This window comes from Tachypleus tridentatus, chromosome 6 (genome assembly GCF_004210375.1).
Source record: "Tachypleus tridentatus isolate NWPU-2018 chromosome 6, ASM421037v1, whole genome shotgun sequence".
In the NCBI taxonomy this organism is placed as follows: domain Eukaryota; kingdom Metazoa; phylum Arthropoda; class Merostomata; order Xiphosura; family Limulidae; genus Tachypleus; species Tachypleus tridentatus.
This window is the reverse complement of record NC_134830.1, coordinates 137,100,380-137,125,498: the sequence shown is the minus strand read 5'-3', so window position 1 is coordinate 137,125,498 and position 25,119 is coordinate 137,100,380. Positions and strand designations below refer to the sequence as shown.

At 37.6% G+C, this 25,119-nt stretch overlaps 1 protein-coding gene across 2 annotated transcripts in view; it reads left to right on the top strand.

Annotated features, from left to right (window-relative positions):
- Window positions 1-10,998: 10,998 nt before the first annotated feature.
- The window catches only part of LOC143253784 (calcium-transporting ATPase sarcoplasmic/endoplasmic reticulum type-like), an 83,892-nt gene continuing 69,771 nt past the window's right edge, over window positions 10,999-25,119 (top strand). For both annotated transcript variants that reach the window (XM_076508155.1, XM_076508151.1), the window contains exon 1: window positions 10,999-11,087. The gene's annotated coding sequence lies outside the window, so the exon portion shown is untranslated. The remainder of the gene's footprint in view (window positions 11,088-25,119) is intronic.

The following is a 25,119-nucleotide window of genomic DNA, read 5'->3' as shown; positions in this document are numbered from 1 at the left end:
TGCGAACACTATGAAATTAGCCTAAGTACTAGCTGGTCAAAAGTTTAAGACCATACAAAATAGAAGTCCTAAACAGGGTAGAAAATACTCAACAAGAGGACTCAGTAGTGAGTTGCACGGCTGTCATTGCGAATAACTTCAAACATTTGCTTTGGCATGGTCGATATAAGTGTTTGCAGAAGGTTGGCTGGAATGTTATTCCAAGTGGTGAAGATGGCTTCAAGAAGATCATGCACTGTTTGGAATTGACGTTCATTTCTATAGACTTCCCTTGCCATCTACTTCCAAACATTTTCAATGAGGTTTAGTTCAGGCGAACACGCTGGATGGTCCAAAAAGTCACGTTATTTGCCCTGAAAAAGTCCTTTGTCCTGCGGGCATTGTGGATTGCAGCGTTGTCCTGCTGAAAGATCCAGTCATTTCCACACAAGCGAGGGTTTTCAGTCAATAAGGATGCTCTATCCAATATGTCAATGTAGCCAGCTGTTGTATGACGCCCTTGTATAACTTGAAGCTCCACTGTTCCATGGAAGGAGAAAGCACCCCAGATCATGATGGAACCTCCTCCACTGTGTCGTGTAGAAAATGTCTCCGGTGGGATATTCTTATCGTGCCAGTACCGTTGGAAGCCATCTGGACCATCCAGGTTACATTTTTTCTCCACAGACAACAAAACCTACTTCCACTTTTCTACGTCCCATGTTTGGTGCTTCTCAGCAAAGTTTAACCGAGCTGTTTCGTGGTGTGGAAGGAGGCGTGGCCTTTGAAGACGGTTACGGTTTTTAAAGCCTTTCTCTCGTACATGCCGTCTTATTATTCTTGAGCCGCATTCGGATCTGCGTCCGAAAGAGCCTTAATCTGGTTCGACGACCGACTGGTGTCTTGCCGGATAACTCATAGAATCCTCCTGCTCAAGGCCGGCGAAATTTTCTTGGGCCGACCAATTGAAATTCTGATTCCGTATCCCTCAGGGTCTTTCAAGAAATTTGCAACAGCAGTTTTACTACGCCCAATCTCACCAGCGATGGCACGTTGAGAGAGACCTTGCTTTTGCAGCTCGACAATTCTGCCACGTTCAAATTCTGTCAACCTTTTAACTTTGCCATGTTTTATCCAATGTAACACAGGAGATGTCAGTGGGAGATTTTGACAACACTAATGCTTGAACATAAATGACTAAATTTCGTTAGGTGTTTACCGATTAACGCTTCGTTTCAGTATGGTCTTAAACTTTTGCCCAGCTAGTATTTAGGCTAATTTCATAGTGTTCACATGTTCCCTATTAAATGCTAATTTTTTTTTTTTTTTTTTTCCCTTTTCTTATTTTCAACTTTCATAGCTCTACTCAAATAAGTGATTGAGTCTAACAACGCAAAATGCATATTTTTTCTGTATGTTCATTGGCCTTAAGATTTTGGCCAGCAGTGTATCTAAAATTTAACTACTGGCGAGAGGGAGGGCATCTTGTCAGTAGCCTTCGTCTCCACAAGGGCTTCATCGTGCCCTTTGAACCGAGTAACGGAACTGATTGTCTTTTTTCAAAAAGACATCCACGGCTGAAAGTACGAAGTTCGTTCTAGACAATCATGTCTCAAACCCTTCAATCTGCTTCCCAGTATGATAACTATTTAATCACTCCCGGTACAAAGTAGCACGAAAAGAAAATAATGGGAGTTGGAATTAAAGTTCCTATTTACTCCTCAAACTTCTGTAGTAACCAGACTTAACTCCCATTAACTGTGAAAGTTTGGTAAATATTCAGGTTAAAATACTATACGAAGAAGCTCTTTGATATTTATTATACAGAAAAGTTCCAAGTTTGTTTTTGTTTTAATCTTCAGAAAAAGACAGTCACGATGGGCTATAGTATGGTACAAAGTATAGGAGTTCTTTTTTTTGTTGTTTCTTTTTCCTCTCCGGGGATTACTGCAGTATAAAGTTTAAAGTTAGTTGTTCCGGTACTGTGTGATACAAACTTTAGAAGGTCATCTGTTACAAGATGTAACTCTCCTGTATAACTGGACTGCACAAAGCTTTAAAAAGTAACTTGTAACGAGGGGCTATTGTATAGTATAAAGTTTAAAGTGTCATCTGTCACTAAAGGTCGCGCTGTACGATATAACGTTTAGATTGGTTTGGTCTGTTTTGAATTTCGCGCAAAGCCACTCGAGGGCTGTCTGCGCTAGCCGTCCCTAATTTAGCAGTCTAAGACTAGAGGGAAGGCAGCTAGCTAGTCATCACCACCCACCGACAAATCTTGGGCGACTCTTCTACCAACGAACAGTGGGATTGACTGTCATATTATAACGCCATCACGGCTGAAAGTGTGAGCATGTTTGATGTGACGGGTATTTGAACCCACGACCCTCAGATTATGAGCCTTAACCACCTGGCTATGCCGGTGCCTATAATTTAGAAGGTAATTGTTCTCTGATAAACTTTTCCCTGATAAAATTGTTGTTTTCTGAAAAATTGTGAACTTTCAGTCGTGAATAACAATGGTAAATAATCTATATCATGTTATAATCAAGTCAGTCCTAGAATATTCTGAAATATTAATGAACGAGAGACTTTACTAAATATCTAGAACAAAGAGTAGATTATAAGTAAGGTGAGCCAGTCAGTTGTCTTAATAAGCTTGCAATGAAACAGCGTAGCACAAAGAGTATAGGTTAGTGTGTTTATGTTTTTGATCAGTGTTAGCTATTGTGTATGTGTATATTGAGTTATTTTGTACAAGTAAGTTTATTTTTACGTTAGTATAGTGCAGATAGTGTGACTGTAAACGTAGGTCTATAGCAAGTTATCAAGTGTTCAAGTTTGTACAGAAACTTTAAGAAGAAAATAAAACTAATTTGTTATTGTTCAGTGAACTGAGTGTTAAATTAACATCACCAGATAATTTTGAATTACCGACAACAAAAGAACAATGTTACGACAATATAAGAAGTTATCTACCTAATTTCGTTTGGCCAGGTAGTTAAGGCACTTGACTCGTAATCTGAGAGTCGCGGATTCGAATTCCCATCGCACCAAACATGCTCGTCATTTCACCCGTGGCGGAATTATAATGTCACGGTCAATCCCACTATTCGTTGGTAAAAGGGTAGCTCAAGAGTTGGCGGTGGGTGGTGATGACTACCTACCTTCCCTCTAGTCTTACACTGCTAAATTAGGGACGACTAGCGCAAATAGCCCTCGTGTAGCTTTGCGCGAAATTCAAAAACAAACAAACAATCCCTCGCAAATGAAACATTATTAGTTAATAAGATAATTTAGACCTACAATAAACTTCCTAATTAGTGCATCTTCGCATGACAATTTATATCACATCAAGAACTAAAGTAACACTTTAATAAATTTATTTTAAGTATAAAATAGGGGTACGATTCCCCCAAGCGGACAAAGCGTAAATAACCCCTTGTGTAACCTTACGCTGAAAAACAACTCAACCCGACAAATTTCGCGATGTTATTATAGTGCTATTTTTCATCAATACCATATATAATATTTATTAAATATTTTGTTAGTTCAAAGTACCCTAAATATGTTAAATGGACTATTAGATTATTAAGCCATAAATTTATTAAATATATTATACAGTGTAATACTCATTGAAACTGTTTATAACATATTTAAATCTATTTGGTTTGAACTTAAGAACAAAGCTACACGTAGTTTCTGGTGTTTCAAATCCGCACATTAACCGCTGTACCATTGGAAGGCTGATATCTATTTAAAATAATAATTGTGAACTGAGTTATTAAAAATTGTATCATTTAAAATCCCTATATTTCTGAAATAAATTGTAGCATATTTTGTCACTTTAAAAAATAATAATTTGTGAAACAAAGAATACTGAAGTCTTTTCTGACAAAAATGATACTTCGTTGTTGTTTTGTTTTTTCATTTAATTTTATATTATGTCTAATTTTTAGCAAATATTTTACTTGTGGCTACAACGAATGTTTACTAAACTTTACTTATTTATTTTTTGTATTAATTCAGGTTAACATTGCTTACGTAGGATTCGTTGAGTATGTGAACCAATAGTGTTGTAGAAATTACTTGTACGCTAAAATCTTGTCATCTTTAAAAGCGTCCTCCAGTGGCTCAAATGTAAGTTATTGGCCTTACGACGCAAAAATCATCTAGTCTTTAAAATTCATGAAATTAATTAGTACGATCGGCTTTTAAAGTTATATATTGTTAATATTTCTGTTTAGTGCTTTCCTTCTTATCAGATTATAATTTGTGTGTGTGTGTGTGTGTATGAACTAAAATCCAAGTTTAGATACCTGTGGTGGGCAGAGCACAGATAGCCTATTATGTTGCTCTGTGCTTAACTTCAAACAAAAGCCAAATCCTGATATTTAATTAGAGTAGCCCAGCAGTTGTTTGTCGGTACTGTTGACCAGTTAGCTGCCTATTGGTCAAAAGTTAGGAGGACTAGCGCAGATTGTCCTTATGTAACTTGTCGCGAATATTTGAAACAAACAGATAATTTTGTTTTCGTTAAGATTTACAAGAGACCTCTAAAAACAGAGCTTTAAAAATATACCCACGGACATTTCTTTAAGTAATGTAATAAGTGAAAACAAAATGGCGTTAATACATTTTGTACAACAATATGCAAAATACATGTGTATTGTAGTCTAAACGACAGTTTCCAAAATATAGCAGTTGATAAACTGTCGGTCAAGAGAGTTAGAGACTGAACTATATGGTTAAACCTGGTGATAATATTAATAATGATACCCAAACTATGGTTTAGTTTCGTACCTTCAGAACTGCTAATAGCTTACAATACCACGTGAGATGATAAAAGCACCCAGGACAAATTGAGACTGAATTGTGAAATAGTTGTTGAAACTGTGAAGCAGAGTGTGTCTATTTATTTATTTATTTTGTCGAATTGTTGCAATTAGTATAAAATTTCAAGAGGTCTGGAGAAATTACATTGAATAAATACATAAATACACATCTTCACCTATTTGTATATGTTTAATTGTTTGTTTGTTTGTTTTTGAATTTCGCACAAAGCTCTCGAGGGCTATCTGTCCCTAATTTAGCAGTGTAAGACAAGAGGGAAGGTAGCTAGTCATCACCACCCACCGCCAACTCTTGGGCTACTCTTTTACCAACGAATAGTGGGATTGACCGTCACATTATAACGTCCCACGGCTGAAAGGGCGAGCATGTTTGGTGTGATGGAGATTCGAACCGTTCTTGCAGTGACTCGTAGGTAAAGATTTATATATGCCTGTGTGTCTACGGACTTACAATACTAGAAATTGGATTTTGATACACGCGGTGTGCAGAGAACATGTTGTGTAGTTTTGTGCCTTTATATTTATAAAGCTAAACTTTAAAGAAGAAAAGAAAACACCATAAGGACAGATGGTGTGAATCGTGCACAGCGTATCCAAACCTTAGATGAAATATAATTAAATGTAAATTCACGAAAAACAGGGAGAAAAACTGCAGTCGTAACACAGATATCAACCACCAGGGCACAAATCATAAGATAGGTCATCGTGTAATGTGCCCTGGTGTTTAAAGGTAGTGGCAGAAGTAGGACCCAAATTGTATTGGAGGTACACTGTCTATACACTTTAACTTGCACGAGTACCTCGAAATACCAGAACATATTGCATGATGACCCACCTTATGATTTGGGCCCTGGTGGCGAATGTTTGTATTGTGACTACGGTTACTCTCTCGCTCTTTCGTAATTTACATTTAATTATATAATGTGAAATATAAAATTTATCTAAGGTTTTAGAGGTGACTGGGGATGTAGGACCCATATTGCGATGGGGATACACCGTCTAGCAGTCTTAATCTCCATTCCCGAGTCTTACATGAAAAATAATAAAATAATCAAAGGAACAGAAATTAAGAGAGCGAGATGTGGGTGCTCAAGCGATAACCTGTGTCCTGGGGATCTTTTCGATCAGTGCAGCGTTTTTTATTTTTGTTTAGGCTTGGTTTTGTTTATAACAAATGGTCATTAATCAGAAATATGGATTTGTTGTTTATAACGCGAACCCTTCTTTTGATTTTGTTTTATTTTACTTGACTATTTAATATTAATATTCTATACACACACACACATTTATTCTCTCTATCGGCACAAAGATTTTCTAACAGTGCAACACCTGAAAGAAAGAGAGAATAACACAACTAAGTCAAGAACAAAAAAGGGTTGCAATATCAGTCAGACAATATTGAGATACAAATTACACTGAGGTGAGAATAAAATTTACTTCATTTACAGGGGTAGAAGAAGAAGTAGTACCCCCAGATAAGAAGGAATACATTGTCTATCAGATTTGATCTCTCACTAACAAACCTCACATGTAAAATAAAATTTGAAAAACTACACGTTAGATTGCTGATATGATAGCAATTAGTAAGCTTTATATCCCAAAGGTGGCGCTACAATAATTCAAAATGGATTCATAGATGCATAAACGGCATAATAAAATCAAAGATGACAGATAAATAATTACTAGTATTACAGAGTAAATTTACCCCCTCGAATTTAATAGAAGGAGTAATACACCCTTCCTGCTACCTGACTTACGTGTTATTAGAGTTCTTTTTTGCATAGAGTTTTGTTAAGATCACGTTATTGTTATAATCCCTCGTAATTTTTCATGAGGGGCGACACATTTGCAGGCTGTTAAACCATAGGTCAGCAGTTTGGGATTACGGGTATCAGTTGTGAAAAATTAGTTGCCCCAAACTAGGTTCAACCAAACCCAAACTATATTCCCTTGTATATCTGTACCGCACAATTACTTTATCCTAATGTGAAGAGTAACATATTAATTGAATACAACAATGACAGATTGTGACGGTTAGTTTAATATTCAAATGCGATTCGATTTCTCAGGGAAACTTATTTCAGTGTTACAAAATCTGTAATAATTTTTATACCGAATTAAAGTAATTGAACTTTACTCTTGAAGGCGTAAACACGCCTTTAGGCGATTAAATATCCAGAAAGATTGGGTAATTACTGTAACTCCCACGTGATTTACGCTGGATTGCACGTTTAACAGTCATTCATGTAATTCAGCACAAACTGATCCACTAAATCAAGAACAAATCCACGCAGACATGTTGTTTTAGTAAAGGGTATGAAATATCCACTATATTTCCCCTACTATGTAGTTCTGATTGTCTCTAATACTTTCGTCGTGTTTTATAATATTGGATTCAAAATAACCACTGATTATACGATTAGATTTAACGAGAAACGGCTCAACACGTGTGGTATATTTGGTAGCGATCTGTAATTGGCGGTTGAACTTAAAGTGATTATTTTTTTATACTTATTTACCCAACAACTTTAGCGCTTGAGTTACAAACTACTTTTTTTGCGCAATAATATCGATGATACTTTGAAGAAATAATATATAATGACAATTTTGTGAGATGAAAGTGGTCTAGTTGTCAGCTATCCGGGCTTCTCATTGTAAGGTCAAGGACTGAAGACGTGATGGCACTGATTACAGTCCGCACACTCACCTGTCAATCTCGTTATTTCGTTCGCATGTCAACACTAGAATATTAGTTTATTTTAGAGAAACGCCACACAGGACCATCTGCAGTGTTCACAGTGGGGGATTGAACCCCGTATTTGAGTGTTTTAAGTTCATACGCTTACTACTGTCGCACTTGGGGACACGCAAATAATACGTCAGGTTTTGGCATAAGCTATTAAAAAGAACATAAATATATATTGATTTACAATAATGCGTATAGGTGGCAGCACGTATAACTTTCGTGTTGTAAAAGCGCAAATTGAATTGTATCATCAATATCTGAGAGTACAAAATGCCCTAAGAAGCTAATATTACCTGCGAAATTTATTTATTTATTATTTTGAATTTCGCGCCAAGATACTCAAGGACTATCTGCGCTAGCCGTCCCTAATTTAGCAGTGCAAGACTACAGGGAAGGCAGCTAATCATCATCACCCACCGATCAATCCCACTATTCGTTGGTAAAAGAGTAGCCCAAGAGTTGGTGGTGGATGGTGATGACTAGCTGCTTTCCCTCTAGTTTTACAATGCTAAATTAGGGACGGCTAATGCAGACAGCCATGTGTAGCTTTGTGCGAAATTCTAAACAAACCAAACCAACATTAGGAAACCTAAATTAATTCTCGAACAGGGCCGTACTAAAGGTAGTGCGAACAATGTGCTCGCGCAGAGCGTCGACCCGTAAGGAGCGCGAATTTGCATCTTTAAAGGTTAGAGTAAATTAGATGTTTTCGAGGAGGGGGTACCGAATTTATATTTCACACAGGGCGCCGTCATCGACTGGTATGGCTGTGCCTTCAAACATAAAGGCACAGCCAACACTACAGTGCGTGTATGTGTTTTCATATAGCAAAGCCACATCGGGCTATCTGTTGAATCCACCGAGCACTACAGTGTAGGGAGATGGGGGATCTTTTTCCGAGCAATGTGGAGTTTTTCTTCCACACAAAGAATTTAAATAGACTAGAGGGAAGGCAGTTAATCATCAACACCTACAGCTAACTTTTAAGCCTCTATTTTACCAAGGAATAGTGGTCTTGACCATGATATTATAACGTCCATATGGCTGAAAAGGTGAGTATGTTTGGTGGGACGAAGAATCGAACCCGTGACGCTCAGATTGTGGGTCAAACGACCTAACACCTGGCTGTGCTAAGCCTTTACACGAAAGACAAATATTTATTTGAAAAAAAAAAAAAGTGAACCTTTTAGACTTTTATGAATATTAGGGTGGGGGGTCGTTCGAGCACCTCATCCCCCAACTACGACCTTGTTGAAACATCTTCAAGCATCACACTTTACAATTCATAATTCTATGTTTTGTGTGTTCTCATAGCAATGCCACATCAAGCTGTGTTCACAGAGGGGAATCGAACCTCTGATTGTAGCAACGTAAATTCGAAATCCGCTGTCCCACCTGAGGGCACTCATAAACCTTTTACAATTAAGTAAAATTGAGTTACAATTGAGCATACTTCACAATGTAGGGGTTTTTCAGATTAAGTAGCTCAGCGATAATTCTGAGAGCTTATAACGCCAAACATTGAATTTCCACACTCGTTTTGGGTACAGAATAGGTAATCCATTGTGCATCTCTGTTCTAAGCAACAAATAAATGAACAGAAAATCTTCATTTTGCCCACTAGAGAGCAACAATCTTCTAGGCTGTGTTGACAGCGAAAGGCCATTGGTTAATATTATCTTCTTGTTTTTTGTTCCACCCAATGCCCGATAGCAGGTAATTTTTACGCTTTTGATCCTTTGTCATTCGTAAAAAAACAACTCTGTTCTTGAAACACAAACTAATCTTATTCTACTTCCATAAAATGTTATCATTTCAAACATCCTGATAACGAAACTTTGACACTTAAGTTTTCATCAGTTTGCATTCCATTCAAGTACTGAAGCTCTTTCGTGTTAAGGTAAACTCTCCACCCCAGCGTCTTTTGTCTGAAACTGTTTGTTCAGTGAGTTTATAAATGTCGGTAAACGGTCTGTCGTTGCTTTGAGAGTTTGTGTATTCAGAGTTTGGATAACTTCTGTATCAAGTACCTCTGTAGAGGAAGGGAATTTTTCCCTTTCACCACGACTTGTTTAACCCTTTCTACACAACTCTGTTTAAAGAATCCTCACATAATTCAATAAGAATTATACACAATATAACCCAGACGCTGGTATGTTCTGTTTTGCGTACATATCGAACGTTTTGTAGACAAAAATTACGAAACAGAAATAACCCACGGATTCAGTTGGAACAACTGTACCACCGATCGTGTCGGAGCGGCACAACTCTTGGAAGAGCATTTCAAGGATTTTTAGAATTATTTTTGTCTTCTAATCACAGTCTACAAGGGCAGTTTTACAGTTTTGTTTTGTTTGTTTCTGTTTTTATTTATTTTTAGTCTTAATCAAATGTTCCACTCAGCTGTTTCTGAGAGATAATACATTTTTCTCTGACTTGTAATTTTTGAAGATGCGCTTCGTCAGCCATTTTTGTTTTCTATTAGATTTTGTTTTATTCTGTAGTTTATGCTTTAAGTCTTTAAACGGTATGCTTTAGTTGTTTTGTAATACCTGTAAAGATATTTAGAAACTTTATAATTTACAAAATATTTATAGTAATATCTTCTCATGCTCTTCTCCATATCCAACATTTTATTCCAATTATTTGTTTAAAAAAACAAAAATAAACTCAATTTTGATTTATTGCTTTTGGTTCATCGGCGCACATATCGAACGACGAATCCAGCATTATAATTCCTCGAGAAAATATTCTCAGCAGAAGAATGTTTAATACGTTTTCTTTGCCAGTGTTGTTTAGCTTTTAAGCCGCTGCGATTCCCAGTTTCGAACAATAAAGTTAATATTTTGCTAAGTCAACAGCGCAGTCTAGTGGCTCAACGATAAGTCTTATAACATTAATTGGATATCCATGGTAGGCTCCGCATAGACAGATCATTTAATAACAAGCAAAACAAACAAACAAACGAAATCAATGACATTCCTGGAATATAAGGTTGGTCCCTCTAGCGCAGTGGTTTCCAACCTTTTTTACGCCCCGCACCCCTAAAAAATTTTAATATGTTCTCGCACCCCTCACAGTAATTATTTATTTAAGAATAAGTGAAGAAACAAATGTTATCTCGTACCCCCTGGGAACCACTGCTCTAGCGGGTTTTTTTATCTGTTTCGTGCATGAAAGTGTGCGTGTGTAAAATGCGATACAAATTTCAAACTGTATAATTGTTTTTATCAAACTTCCTATTAGACAACCGTATTGCAAGTCATAACCGTACTTTGTATTCATAGCAAAGCTACTAAGTCTACGTGCCACCATAACAAATTTTGAATTAATGGGTACAGGGAAGGCAGCCAGTCAACAGCAGCCTTTCGTAGGCTACGCCAAGATCCAATCTAATGAGTTGGCTGTCACTTTTATTATGCATCTACACCTTAAAATGTAGGGAGTGTTTTATTGCGTCGCACGGGTTTGAAATCTGACTATTTAATTTTAAGCCCCACCGTCAGGGCGTAAGTATTTATGTTTTTTCTAACAGTTTTTTAACTTTTGTTCATGTTTTAACGAGTCAATTTTTAAAGCAGTAAAACGTTTTATTTTTCGTCTCTCAGAAAAGAAAAAACCTTGACATTATAACATTATTAAAATTATTTACTCTTACAGAGTTAGGGAGAAAAAGATTAATTTCCCGAAATATAATATATATATTTATTTATTTTAAGTTAAGCATAAAGATGTACAATGGGCAATTATGTGCTCTGTCCACCACAGGTATCTATACCCGGTTTGTAGTGTTGTAAGTCTGCAGACATAAAGACATTCTGCTGTGACAATGAGGGGGGTATAATCAATATTAAGTGCCATGGTTTGTAGAGTAGGTGATCATGTCCTTCCAATATTCTCGGTTCCAGACGCTTGAGATTACGCCAGTCATCCTTTCTTTGTGTAGCCAAACTGTTAAACTGTCCACGATCTAGCTCTGGTTCTTTTCTCCACAAATTTCCCCGTTGTTATCAAATGTTCCATTCCTTTTCTCCTCATCACGTGACCAACTAATGCTGCTTCTCTTTCTCGTACTTTTGGTTTCTTCTTGCTGTAGAACTTATTTGTTTGTTTTCTTATCGTTGTAGGAAACTCTAAGCAGGAGCCATATTTCGGTCATATTAAGTGCTTTTGTTTTCGTTTGTTTTTTGTTGTTCATGATTCCAACCGTACATCAAGATTGGTTCGATGTAGTAGCTAAGAACTCTTTTCCGCACTTTCATTGATATGTCTTTGTTAGTCAATATATTTTTCATCTTCACAAATGTCTTAACATGTGCAGTTCTACTCTTGACCCCATTTTGACATCTTCAATCTGATGTAATCCATGTCCATAAGTAGTTGAACTTGTAGGTTTGATTGAAAAGGGTCCCATTTAATGATAAAGTGAATTTTAGACTAGTTTCGTTTTCTTTTTATTTTGGCTGCGTCCCATATTTCTTTACTTACAATGTCCAGTAAGGACTGGGGATTTTTTTCCGTTCCTGCTACTAACACATCAGCACATCCCATGTTGTTTACATTAACACTGTGTCATCAACACATCTGATAGTGTTTACAGTTACACTGTGTCATCAGCACACCTGGTATTGTTTACACTAATACTGTCATCGGCACACCTGATACTGTTTACATTAACACTGTGTCATCGGCACATCTGATACTGTTTATGATGTTACCTCCAATACGTGTGCTTGGTATCTCATGATCATTTCACTGTATCAGGAGAAAAAGATAAGTAGATAACATATCCTTGACGGACTCATCTTTTTATCTTCTGAAATTGACCAAACTCATTCTCAACTCTGATGGCTGCTGTTTGTTCCTAATATATATATATTTTAATAGTTCTCATATCATTACTATCTGAATTGATATATTTAAAAAATTCTCATTGTAACTTCAAGTCCCACTTTGTCAAATTCCTATGTGTAGTCTTTGAAACAAAGACGCTAATATTGCTGTATTTCTGTTGCACGCTCTGTGATGGTTCTCAGGATGTAAATTCATTCGCCGTGCCTTTACCTTAAAAAAACACTACAGTGTTATTCTGCTATTTTATGTTTGATTCTGTTTTTTCACTCTCTTCATAACTATTCTTAGTAATATTTTTGGCAAGTGGTTCGTAAGACTTTTTGTTTTGTGCAGTCCACATTCAATTCCAACTGATTTCTTTGGTACTGCTAGTTATATTGATTTTTATAAGTTCGTTGAGATGTGGTCTTTTTCGTGGATGCTATTTTAAAACATTTGTGACTCTGTCAATACCCAACTCATCTAATCCACCAATCAATTCGATCATAATGTTGTCTTATTCAAGGACTTTTCCAAGTTTCATTTTCTTTATTGCACTTTTTACTTCTATTTTTCAAAATAGGAGGACCTTCAAGTTACTCCTGAATATAAAATTATCCATTCTTTCACCATCGTAAATTTCTTTGATGTATTATGTCCATCTCTCTAAAATCTTGTACTTTTCCATGATGAGGTCTCCTTCCTTTGATTTTAGGCTACCTATTGATATGCATGTGTCTTTTTCTTGTAGCAAAGCCACATCAGGCTATCTGCTGTGTCCATCGAAGGGAATGGAACCCCTGATTTTAAGAGTATAAATCCTAGGACTTACCCGCGGGGGCCAACCTACTGATGACCATGTCCTTCTCTTTGTCAACTCTCTTGTTCATTATTTTAGTGTCCTAATTGAAAAACTTCTCTTTCTTTGCAGCTGTCATGTGACCACTCCTCCTTTGCTATACACTTATAAAATACGACCATGAATTCCTTCAAAGGTAGAGAACACGATTTTGTTTATATTCAATTATTCGATGAACTGCAAAATTGAAAGAGAAACTACCCAAGTTGATCTTAAAATTATCACTGATTTCAAAGGCGACGTGTATAATCAAATTCGCCAGAATTTGGCATAACCCTAAATATATTCAGAGTCACGATTGAATCTCTGGAATGCGCTGGCTTGCACGGCTGCTTCTTCATAAAACCAAATAATTATTCACAAGGTTGTCTTTTTTAAAGACACTTGTACATATGTAGCCTTTTAAGACGTGACTCTGCATTTATTGTTAAGATGTTGGGTTTCTACCATCCAGCGTAGTTAGTTATTTCCCACAAAACAATTAGGGGCGTCCTCTACCGGAGTTTTGAGAACGAGTCAATTTTCTGGCGATTCTAATCGGGAATTTATTAAACAATACCGTATATTCCTGTAATAAAGTTTTTTATTGAATTTTGTTTAGTAAAAATAAAAATGTTTCGTTGTTTGTTGTTATGAGTATGCGCATAAATAATCCGATGACGAAAGTAATCATATTCTTTTCATTCTGCTGTGTTTCTTCGATAAACTAGAAATTTGGTGGTTTCAACTTGTCTCATGCAACACATGTTCTTAGTGGCCAGTTAAAAAAAAACTCGAGATTTTGACATAGCCATTCAAGATATAGAATTGATAGCGAAGCGAAGGCGACCACTCAGAGACACAAGGTGTCCACAGCCATTCTTAACTTAGTGGTCAAATTGGCTGTTATGATTATAACGTTCAAAGTCATGTTGGGGCTCGAACCTTGAACCTTTTGCCCACAGCTCCACGTAGGTTACCAAACCTTACACGTGTTTGCATTGTGGCTACAGTAATGTAATAGAATATCTAAAAAAATTGAATTCTTAATCTTAGGACCAGTTTCAATTTTCTTAACCATATTGAGTGTTGGGTTTCGAGTTGCAAATTAGGCTTAAGAAAATGCCAAGTTATACTGCATTGTGTATAATTGTCATTCTTTAGTTGTGCCCGGCATGGCCAGGTGGTTAAGGCACTCAATTCGTAACCTAAGAGTCGCGGGTACGAATCCCCGTCTCACCAAACATGCTCGCCCTTTCAGTCATGGGGGCGTTATAATGTGACGGTCAATCTCATTATTCGTTGGTAAAAGAGTAGCCTAAGAGTTAGCGGTGGGTGATGATGACTAGCTGCCTTCTCTCTAATCTTACACTGCTAAATTAAGGACGGCTAGCCCTCGTGTAGCTTTGTGGGAGATTCAAACCAAACCGTTCTTTAGTTACCTGTTTTTACTTAGCTTCATTGTCGGTTTTGTTTGTATTAGCGTAAAATATGTAATGAACGATTTGCTTCGTAACTGTCTTAGGGATTAAACTCCAAATTTTAGCGTTATAAACCTTGAAACCTAACACTGAGCGTTTGTTTATTTTGTTACTGAAACTTTACAATGAACCGTGTGTTTTAATCGTTATCGTTACATTCACTAACATATTTATCAAAACAAAATGTTTTCTGCCACGTAATTAGAAACGTTAGCAGAACGTCGACGTTCTGTGCATTTTGTTTTTTTTTAACTTCGCGTAAATACCAGAGGAAGACAGCTGTCGTTACCACCCGCTGTCGACTCTTGGACTACTCTTTTATCAAAGAATAGTGAGATTGACCCTCACACTATAATGCCCCCACGGCTGAAAGGGCTAGAATATTGATGCCGGAGATTCGAACCCTCGATCCACAGATTGAGATTCGAGAGCCCTAACCAACAGGCCATGACAGGCCCTGTGAGATAAATTAACTTATTCTGTATTATGTTGGTCCTTTTATATTACCTTAAAACAATGAAGAATACTTAACAAATTAGTGCCCAAACTGGCCTTCCTGTCTTTAGCAGTTGAAACATCAACTGACTCGCTGGTTTAACTTAAAGTATGTTTTGTGTAGTTGGTTTATGTATAGTTTTAACAATTATACTTTTCTTCTAGTCCACTAACGAAAACTCGCATATTCTCTTTAACCCCCCCCCCTTCAAATCCCCGAAAAGAAAAAATGGATTACTGCAAAGTCAACGGCAGAGGTTTCGCGTAAATCTAGTTTCCTATGATTTCATGGAGAATTTAAAATATTTACGTTTTATTGTAATATTTCTATAACAGAGAAAAGCTTTTAAACTTAAAATATGGCTTCGTGAAATTTTACAGCTGACTAAAAATTTTTTTTGCAAAATTGTGTTTGTGGTTAAACCACGAGGCTTTTAAATGTTTTAAACAGGAAACAATCCTTTAAATAATGCAGAGTTTCTAAAGTTGAAATACCCAGGCTAACTGAGTTAAATTAAGTAGTAATTCTGTGTAAAACAACATTCACTTAGGTATATCAATAGGCTGTAGATAGTCTGAATTTAAAATCTTAGCATTCCACAGCCGAAATGACAGCTAATAAACGAAATCGTCTGTTTTAAATAGTGTGACACATGACAAACAATTTAACGTTCATAACAGACAACCCAACGGTACTTCCTGAAATTTCAGAATCTATAATCGTTTGTACTCGAGCTACGACAGATGTTGAAGACACATTTTATTCGTTTTCACGAGCCTCTAGTGGGCCCCCCAGTGGCGCAGCGGCATGTTTGCGGATTTATACCGCTAGTAGAAACCAGGTTTCGATACCTATGGCGGACAGAACACAGATAGCCCTTCATGTTGTTTTGTGTTTAATAACAAACAATAACAGCCTCCTAGAGGAGATTTGTTATACGTAACTCCTCGTGAGAGTTTAGGAGAGGAGGAGAGAACCGATAGCAATAAAGGGGGGGGATAAAAATGTAAATAGGTTACTGGTAGTTTTGTTTTATTGGTTATATTATAGCTGTACAGGGGACTGTTATTGTTGGGAAAGGAGTTTACTCTAAAAACGTGAGTTTGGTGTTAATTTGTAACGTAAAATAAATGAACCTAAAACGACTTTATACCCTATACACCATTTAAATCCATCAAGAAGTCTGCTAGTTGCTAGACTTTAAGGGGACATACTTCGAGATTTGAGGGGAGACTCCTCTTAGGCTTTGAGGATAATAGACACCCCATACTCGGAGGACTTAATTTATTATTATTATTAAACGGAATTCTATTTCTACTGTAAGAAGTCATGAATAATACATCTGTAATAATCGTTCACTTTTACTTAAGCACATGTTGTCTCGAGCAAGTGCCCAAATTCATGATTCGATTCCCGCCGAGGACACGGCGCAGTAGCTCAAGTATGTATATATACAGTGTGTCCGAAAAGTCTGGGATTATCGGTGATTTGCAGCTTTGTTTTTGTTTTTTTATAATTACAGACGCGTGACTAAATTTGACGCTGTGAAAGCACGAGAAGGCCGGGTTAATCTAAACCTGTTTCGAATTACAAACAGCACGTGGAACACATTCTGTGAAATTCATCGAAGTGCATATGATTCCAGACCTTTCTGGCACCCTGCATAAATAAAACCGTAGCAACTTGAAAGATTCATCAAACGATGAGTATTGAACCCAAATTCACCCAGTAATTCAGTTGTTTTTTGGTTTGTTTTGAATTTCGCTCTATCTGCTCTAGCCGTCCCTAATTTAGCAGAGTAAGACTAGAGGGAAAGCAGCTAGTCATCACCAGCCACCGCCAACTCTTATGTTACTCTGTTACCAACAAAAAGTGAGATTGATCGTCACTTTATAACGCCCCCACGGCTGAAAAGGCGAGCATGTTTAGTGTGATGGGGATTCGAACCCACAGCCTTCGGATTACGAGCCGAAGGCCTTAACCACCTGGCCATGCTAGTGCCTAGTAATTTAGTAAGAGCACTTATTTGTTTTTATCGAGTTAAAACAACAACAACAAAAACAAACAAACACGGTGACATGTTCTTTACCTAGATATTTTCTCTTATATGACCCAGACACAAAGTCAGTTGTTAACGCTTAAGAACATCTGAGTTTGAGAGTTTCAGGCCCGGTATTCCTTTGTCAAATTATCAAACAATGTTATCTGATGACTCCAGTCTCGAGCTAAAAACGTTGTTATGCGCTGTTCTGTGCCATTCCTTGTTATGTTAACTAAAGGTGGATATTTTTAAATCTAAGCGCCAGACTGGGTAAAACCTAACATGTACTGTTACATCACGATCGCAGCAGCCAAGAATGTATTCTAGTCTCATTTTTTTGTATTTCTTCCCCAAATAAATCCTTACCCCTCCCTCCTTCCCTCCCCATACAACTACTTCCACCACACCATTACCACTCTTATCTCCTTATCATCGAATGCAACATAATATTCCTTAAAATAACTTTCACAAAGAAGTCGCAGAGAAAATCAGAACAAACAGGCGTGTGGTTGGCATTAAATAAAACATCTGGGATGTTGAAGGTACCTTTGGATTTCTATCTTCACGGGCCGCTTCATCACTGTAACCGTAGAAGTTCTGGTCGAATGAAAGCTTGTAAAGTATTTCCATCGCTTTAGTTGATGCCAGATTCATTCAGGCACTTGATACCCTCCCACTCTTTAACGTTTGAGATAGAAATTTTAATAAACTAGAAAAACAAAAAAACATTTTCTTGGACACGATTAATGAAATTTGTCATTTACATGTGTTCTTACTTCACTCGTTATGTCCGCCTTTTGAAAATATCGTACGGAGCTAGGAGAAATTTGAGCATCGCATCAGAGTACACGTGGCACGCCCTGGAAAGAAATAGACGAGAGAGAGAGAGGCACGCGTGAGATTAATATTAACTAAACTGAAACCAGGAAAGCGAGCTGTGGAAACAATATCACGTTCTTGGTTTCTTTGTTTCGGTTTGTTTTTGAATTTCGCGCAAAGCTACATGAAAGCTATCTGCGCTAGCCGTCCCTAATTTAGCAATGTAAGACTAGAGAGAAAGCAGTTAGTCATCACCACTCACCGCCAACTCTTGAGCTACTCGTTTACCAACGAAAAGTGGGATTGACCGCCACATTATAACACCCCACGGCTGAAAGGATGAGCACGTTTAGCGTTACAAGGATTCAATCTTTCGATCCGCAGATTAAGAATGGAATACCCTAACCACCTGGTCATGAGGGGGGAGTGTCTAGAGATTATTTTCATAATAACAACACTTTTTAGCAGTGTAATGAATAATGGGATTGACCGAACGTTATAACACACCCACGGCTAAAAGGGCGAGCATGTTTGGTGCAAAGATCGCGAGTCGATCGTTGCATCCATCTGGCCATTCCTGGGCCTCCAGCTATTCGTTGAAACGTGCTATAATTTTAATGTAATTTAATATTTATCTCCTACTCTTAAGTATAATAACATACGGGGAAAGTTTTAAAATAAATACAACAAATGCGAATCTATTATAAAAAATATCAGAAGAAACACATCACCAGGATTAAGCACTTATTTTTAATCAACCGAAAATATTTCTTAAGTTTTGTTTGTTAGTTTTATTAACAGTTCATTCGCAAGATACCTCGTACATTTTACGTCGGCCCGGCATGGCCAGGTGGGTTAAGGCGTTCGACTCGTAATCTGAGGGTCGCGGGTTCGAATCCCCATCCCACCAAACATGTTCGCTCTTTCAGTTGTGGGGGTGTTATAATGTGACGGTCAATCCCACTTTTCGTTGGTAAAAGAGTAGTCCAAGAGTTGGCGGTGGGTGGTGATTACTAGCTGCTTTCTCTCTAGTCTTACACTGCTAAATTAGGGACGGCTAGTGCGAATAGCTTTCGTGTAGCTTTGCCCGAAATTCAAAACAAAGCAAATCATATTCACGCGAAATATTATACGTCATATTAAAAGCATTAGATTAATCCTCATTTGCGAAGGAAAATTAACAGAAAAATGAGTCACCTATCGATCCGTCCTTACTCCTTTCTATACCCCTTAGTTATTAATGTTTCACCCACATAACATTCACGTCCAATGTAATCTTCGTATTTTGGTTTTAATAACAATGAAAAGTATAACCAGGCCGTTGGTCTTAAACTCGGTAATTTGAAACTATCGACACAAACAGCATTGTTAGTTTCTTCTTTTTGCAGATTTCAGCAAACTCGCGAGTGAACTAGCTCTACTTCAGGAGGGGAGGGAGGGGAGACTAAAATTAAACAAATAACAATTTTCGCTAAACAGATAAAAACAAACCTGCGAAAAACAACAGAAAAGTCTACTCAGCGGTTTTCGTAGAGAATTTCTTCTCCCAAGTGTTTGGTTGTTTCTAACGAAACACAAACCACTGATAAGAGCTATATATAAAGTCACTTCTAGGAACTTCTCGTCTTTAAATTTAAGAAAAAAAAAAAACCCTTGTTCTTTAAAAAGAGTCAGGTAATAATTTTGACAAATGTTGATATGCTGGTAATTTCTTTACTTTATTCACTGTTAAATTAAGCTTTGTTAATAAACGAGACATTTCGAAGGCGTACTTGGCGTTATTTGTGTTTGTTTCCACTAGACTCTGATTTCAACAAGATAAAAGGAAACAATAAATTAGTCCTAGCCGCTCTGTTTACACTTGGTAATTCCTAAGCAATCTGCTACTGCGTCACGCAAGCAAACGCTACTTTTAGGCTGGTTTAGCACTTTTAATTAATAGCCCGTTTCTTTCGAAGGAGCAATCCGAAACGTAGTTTCTAACAATGATTGCTTTGTAATTATAGCACAGGGTAGGAAGAGAAGAAATATTTTTAACCAGAGCTCATTGTGGGTTTTTATAATTTTAGACCCTCCATTATAATTTGTTTGTAGCTTTGCACGAAATTCAAAAACAAACAAGCAAATTTTATTTATTAAGAGTCGTTATTGAATGTAGATGTTTCCACTACTCTTTCGTCGTAGAATGCTCTTCTTTGAAGACTTATGGCGCTAAAATCCGGGTTTTCATATTTGCGATGAACTAAGCAGAGGTTATTAACTCTGTAGCTTTGTACTTAACGATTTACAACTTCATCGTGCACCCCAGTGGTGGCACAGCGAATCCACACCGCTAGAAACTGAGTTTCGATACCCTTGGTGTAGCTTTGTGCTTAATTCCAAACAAACAAACTTTATCATAGTGCCCCTAGTAGCTATATTTGGAACTTGAAGAAAAATGTAGGTTTGAAATTGTTTTCAAGTATTACTTTTCGAGTTATCACTGACTAAAAAATCGCAAAACATAGCGACAGTGCACATCTCAAACGGCATCCATACCTGTTTTGGATATTAAAATTCTTTACGAAATGATTATTTGCGTATTTTTAAAGTTTTGCTTAGTTAGTTTGTTCTAGATAGGAATACATTTGGAGTTTGGCGTGGTAAAATGGTTAGCATGTTGAATTATGAATTCGAGGATCCACAGCTCGTGTCTCGTTGCTGCAAAATAACGCTATACACTATGAGGCTGTGTGTGAATTATAGAAGTGACGGTTAAATACAACTATCCAATAGAAGTAGCCCAAGAATTGACGGTGGATAGTACTGACTAGTTGCTTTCCCTCTAATCTATTGGCCAAGCGCGTAAGGCGCGCGACTCGTAATCCGAGGGTCGCGGGTTCACGCCCGCGTCGCGCTAAACATGCTTGCCCTCCCAGCCGTGGGGCGTTATAATGTGACGGTCAATCCCACTTTTCGTTGGTAAAAGAGTAGCCCAAGACTTGGCGGTGGGTGGTGATGACTAGCTGCCTTCCCTCTAGTCTTACACTGCGAAATTAGGGACGGCTAGCACAGATAGCCCTCGAGTAGCTTTGTGCGAAATTCCCAAAACCAAACCAATCTAATCTATTAGTTCCGAGTTAGCAATCTACACGCGCAGATAACCATTGCGTTATTTGTGGGAAATTCTGAAACAAACAATCAAAAAGGAGTAGGTTTGATCGGGAAAATTTATTGAATCAATCAAACAGATCTTTTAAGTTCCTTTTAAAGCTCTAATATCAGCCTAACGTATTTACGGTTAAATAAAAAATAAACACATCTCATATTTTGTTGGCCAGGTGGTTAGGGTGCTCGAATCGTAATCTGAGGGTCGCGGGTTCGAATTCCCGTTACACCAAACATGCTCGCCCTTTCAGCCGTAGGGGCGTTATAATCCCCCTATTCGTTGGTAAAAGAATAGCCCAAGAGTTAGCGGGAGGTAGTGATGACTAGTTGCCTTCCTTCTAGTCTTACACTGCTAAAAGAGAGACGGCTAGCGCAGATAGCTTTCGTGTAGCTTTGCGCGAAATTCAAAACAAATACAAGGAAAACAGCACCCTACCTCACCTGTCATCCTCACTAATGGATTGACTTTCACTCTTATAAAGCAACATAAGCTTAAAGAGGGGAAGTCTTTTTTGGTATCGCAAGGATTCGAACTCGACTTACCAACTTCGAAATCCAGAGCTTTACCACAGAGCCAAGCAGCGTCGTTTTTCGTTTCACTGTTAACATATATTAACATGTTACCCGTGGCTCCAGTGTATTAAATCTGCGTGTGACGTGTTCATTAAGTCATATCTGCACGCTAAGAATGGAGAAAAATAAAGTTCTCCTTAACGGAAAACTGAAGCGAAACAGGAAAATCGTGACTCCTATTGCAAATCTGCATGCACACAGGATACAAATGTCAAGAAGTTGGGGTTGCACGTCGCATAATAAAAAGGTTTTCCGAGCATCATATAAGCAAGAGTTTCATTATTGTATGATGATGATTTCTGTGATGTCATTCTTCAAGAATTTTTTTTGCACATGTCTTTTACTAAAAGAAGCACGATGTACTTTAGTCAGTATTTGTATCATTTAAATAAACTAAAGTTGAAAAATTTAATACATAAAAATATAATAGAGTTTATATAGAAACACATAATTTTTTCTTCATGTACATTCCAAAAGGTAAGTTTCTCTGGGCTGCTTAGATCTTTTAGCAATTGTCTAATCAGAAGACAGATTTAAATGGCACGACGGAAAGAGCCAATACAACGAAATAAAAATTAACTTACAAATATGATAATCATAGTTTTTTGCATTTCTGGGGTCTCCCGGTCGGACAATAGTAAGTCCACGGACTTATAACGCCAAAAGCCGTGGTTCAATTCCACGCGGTGGACACAGCAGATAGCCCAGTGTACCTTCTCTCTATAAAGAAGTGAGGCATCTCTGCGAAATGGGATCGAACCCAGGAACTCTTGTATGCCAAATGAGTTAAGTGGTCAACTCGCTGACTACTCATGGTAAACCTTTGTCTTCTGGTGTTTGCTACTTGAAATCTGAATGGTTTCTTGAACTAAGTTCCATTGACCCTTATCCGCTGCTTAGACAGCAGTAAGTTTATGGACTTACGATGCTAAAATTAGGGGCTATATTCTCCACGGTGGACACAGCAAATAGTCGAATATGGCTTTGCTCTAAAACAAACAAGCAAACCGACCCTCCCCCAGGGATCTGCAAGGGTACTCCAGGGGTTCCACAAGTTATGTCTAAAATTTCATAAAAATGTTTTTAAAAAATATGATTTATATAATAAAGATATTTTTTGTAGAATTCCATTTATACAAATTAAAACTTTGAATTTGGGAACACAGCTTTTGGTATGGATAGACTTTTTTTTTTTTAAGACAATGCTTGTTTTGAAGTTAAGCGCAAAACTGTTTGTGCTCTGTCCACCACGACTATCGAAACCAGGTTTCTAGCATTGTAAGTCCGCAGACGTTTCGCCATGCCACTGGGGATTTTAAGAAAAAAAAACATCAATAGGTTTGGGGATCCGCAAAAAATTTTTAAGTTAAAAGAGATCCTCGGGATTTTAATGTTACACATTAGCTAAACGACAAAGGTTTAGACGTAGCCACCAGAGAGGGCAACGTATAGCAACACCTACTTTTAACAGGACTCGTTGTCTTGATTAAAATGACCGTCTAAAAGCGTAGAATGTGTTCAACGGCATATCGGGTTTCGAATCTTGGTCCTATATAATTGCTCACGTGTAAAATCAAGAAGTTTAGATTCGATTTGTGTGAAGTACCGTATTTTAACGTTGGAGATTTAATACCTGTTTCTAGCAAGACAGGAAGTATCTGTAAGCCTGATAATAAGCTCGGCATGTTCTTTAACTCTCTTTGCTTCCACTAGGTGGGCATCTTGGTATCGCAAGGATTCGAACTCGACTTACCAACTTCGAAATCCAGAGCTTTACCACAGAGCCAAGCAGCGTCGTTTTTCGTTTCACTGTTAACATATATTAACATGTTACCCGTGGCTCCAGTGTATTAAATCCGCGTGTGACGGATCTACTAATGTCAATACTCGTTGACATTAGCCCTTGAATATTACGGTTTTTTTTGTTTGTTGTTTCAAGTTAACAATAAGTTACACAATGGGCAATCTGTGCTCTGCACACCCACCATGGTATCGAAACTCGATTTTTGGCTTTGTAAGTCCGCAGACATGCTGCTGTGCCACTAGGGGGCGCTACGAATGAATACTTAAATATTACTAGCAGAGATCAAAGGAAATTCGCACATCTGATATATTCCACAAGTTTTAAATGTGTTTTATTTAATAGTTTTTAACTTTTCCATTTTTATTTTCTTAATTACAATTCAGACTTTTCGCATTTTAGTTGATGTTTGTTCTGATCTTTGCATTTCATTCCTAAGAGAATTTCCTTGTCTTGTTATTGTTTCTGCGATATATATAACTCTATCATTCTTCAAGCTCGACGTGAAATAGAACTCATTGTTATATAGTAACGACTACTTCCACTAGGGGCGCTATGTGCGCAGTCAAGTTGAGCCAACACCGAAGTATCCAATATTGGAGGCATCGTCACTACTGGAAACAGTAGCTAAGATATATAACCCTTTGTTGCAAACCCGTTTCTGCCCCGTTACGGCCTTGGGTGCCATGTAGCTCTTGGCATCTTATCATACCCTATGAATCTTATTCCAGCCAAGAATATAAAGATCTACAATAAAAATTATAAAAAAATCACATGGTTCCTTCCATGCAACAGGAATAAATCGAGTCTAAATATGCACAGAATGCGTCATTAGTTTACTTCCCTAATGCTCTTTGCGCCCTTGGGATAAGAACAGCTTATAATACTAGTCAACGAGTTATCAACTTCCTACATTCTTCATTTCACTTCATCACCTGTTTTATAAAACAGTTCTGTACCCAACTCCGCTAGATGCACATCTGGACAGCTATAAAAATTACTGAAACATGAAGGAGTCGGTTCGCAGAAGTGTCCTCAACCAAACAAGATGACCAACCCCATGGCCAAGCGGTTAGAGGGCGCTTGACTCGTAATCTGAGGGTCGCGGGTTCGAATCCCCCTCATACCAAACATACTCACCTTTTCAGCCGTGGGGCGTTATAATGTGACGGTCAATCCCATTTTTCATTGGTAAAAGAGTAGCCCAAGAGTTAGCGGTGCATGGTGATGACTAGCTGTCTTCCCTTTAGTCTTACATCGCTTACTTAAGGACGGCTAGCACAGATAGCGCTCATGTAGCTTTGCGCGGAATTAAACAACAACAAAGAAATAAACCAAACAAGAACTTTGTTTCACAAGCAGATGGATTCCCTACGTTACCACGAGTTACAGAAACAGAAACTAAATATGTACTACAGTGACACTTTTTCTTGATTTGTAACATAAGCAAGCCCAAAGCTACACGTGTCCAACGTGAGTATCGAGATCCGATTTATAGCGTTATCAGCCCCT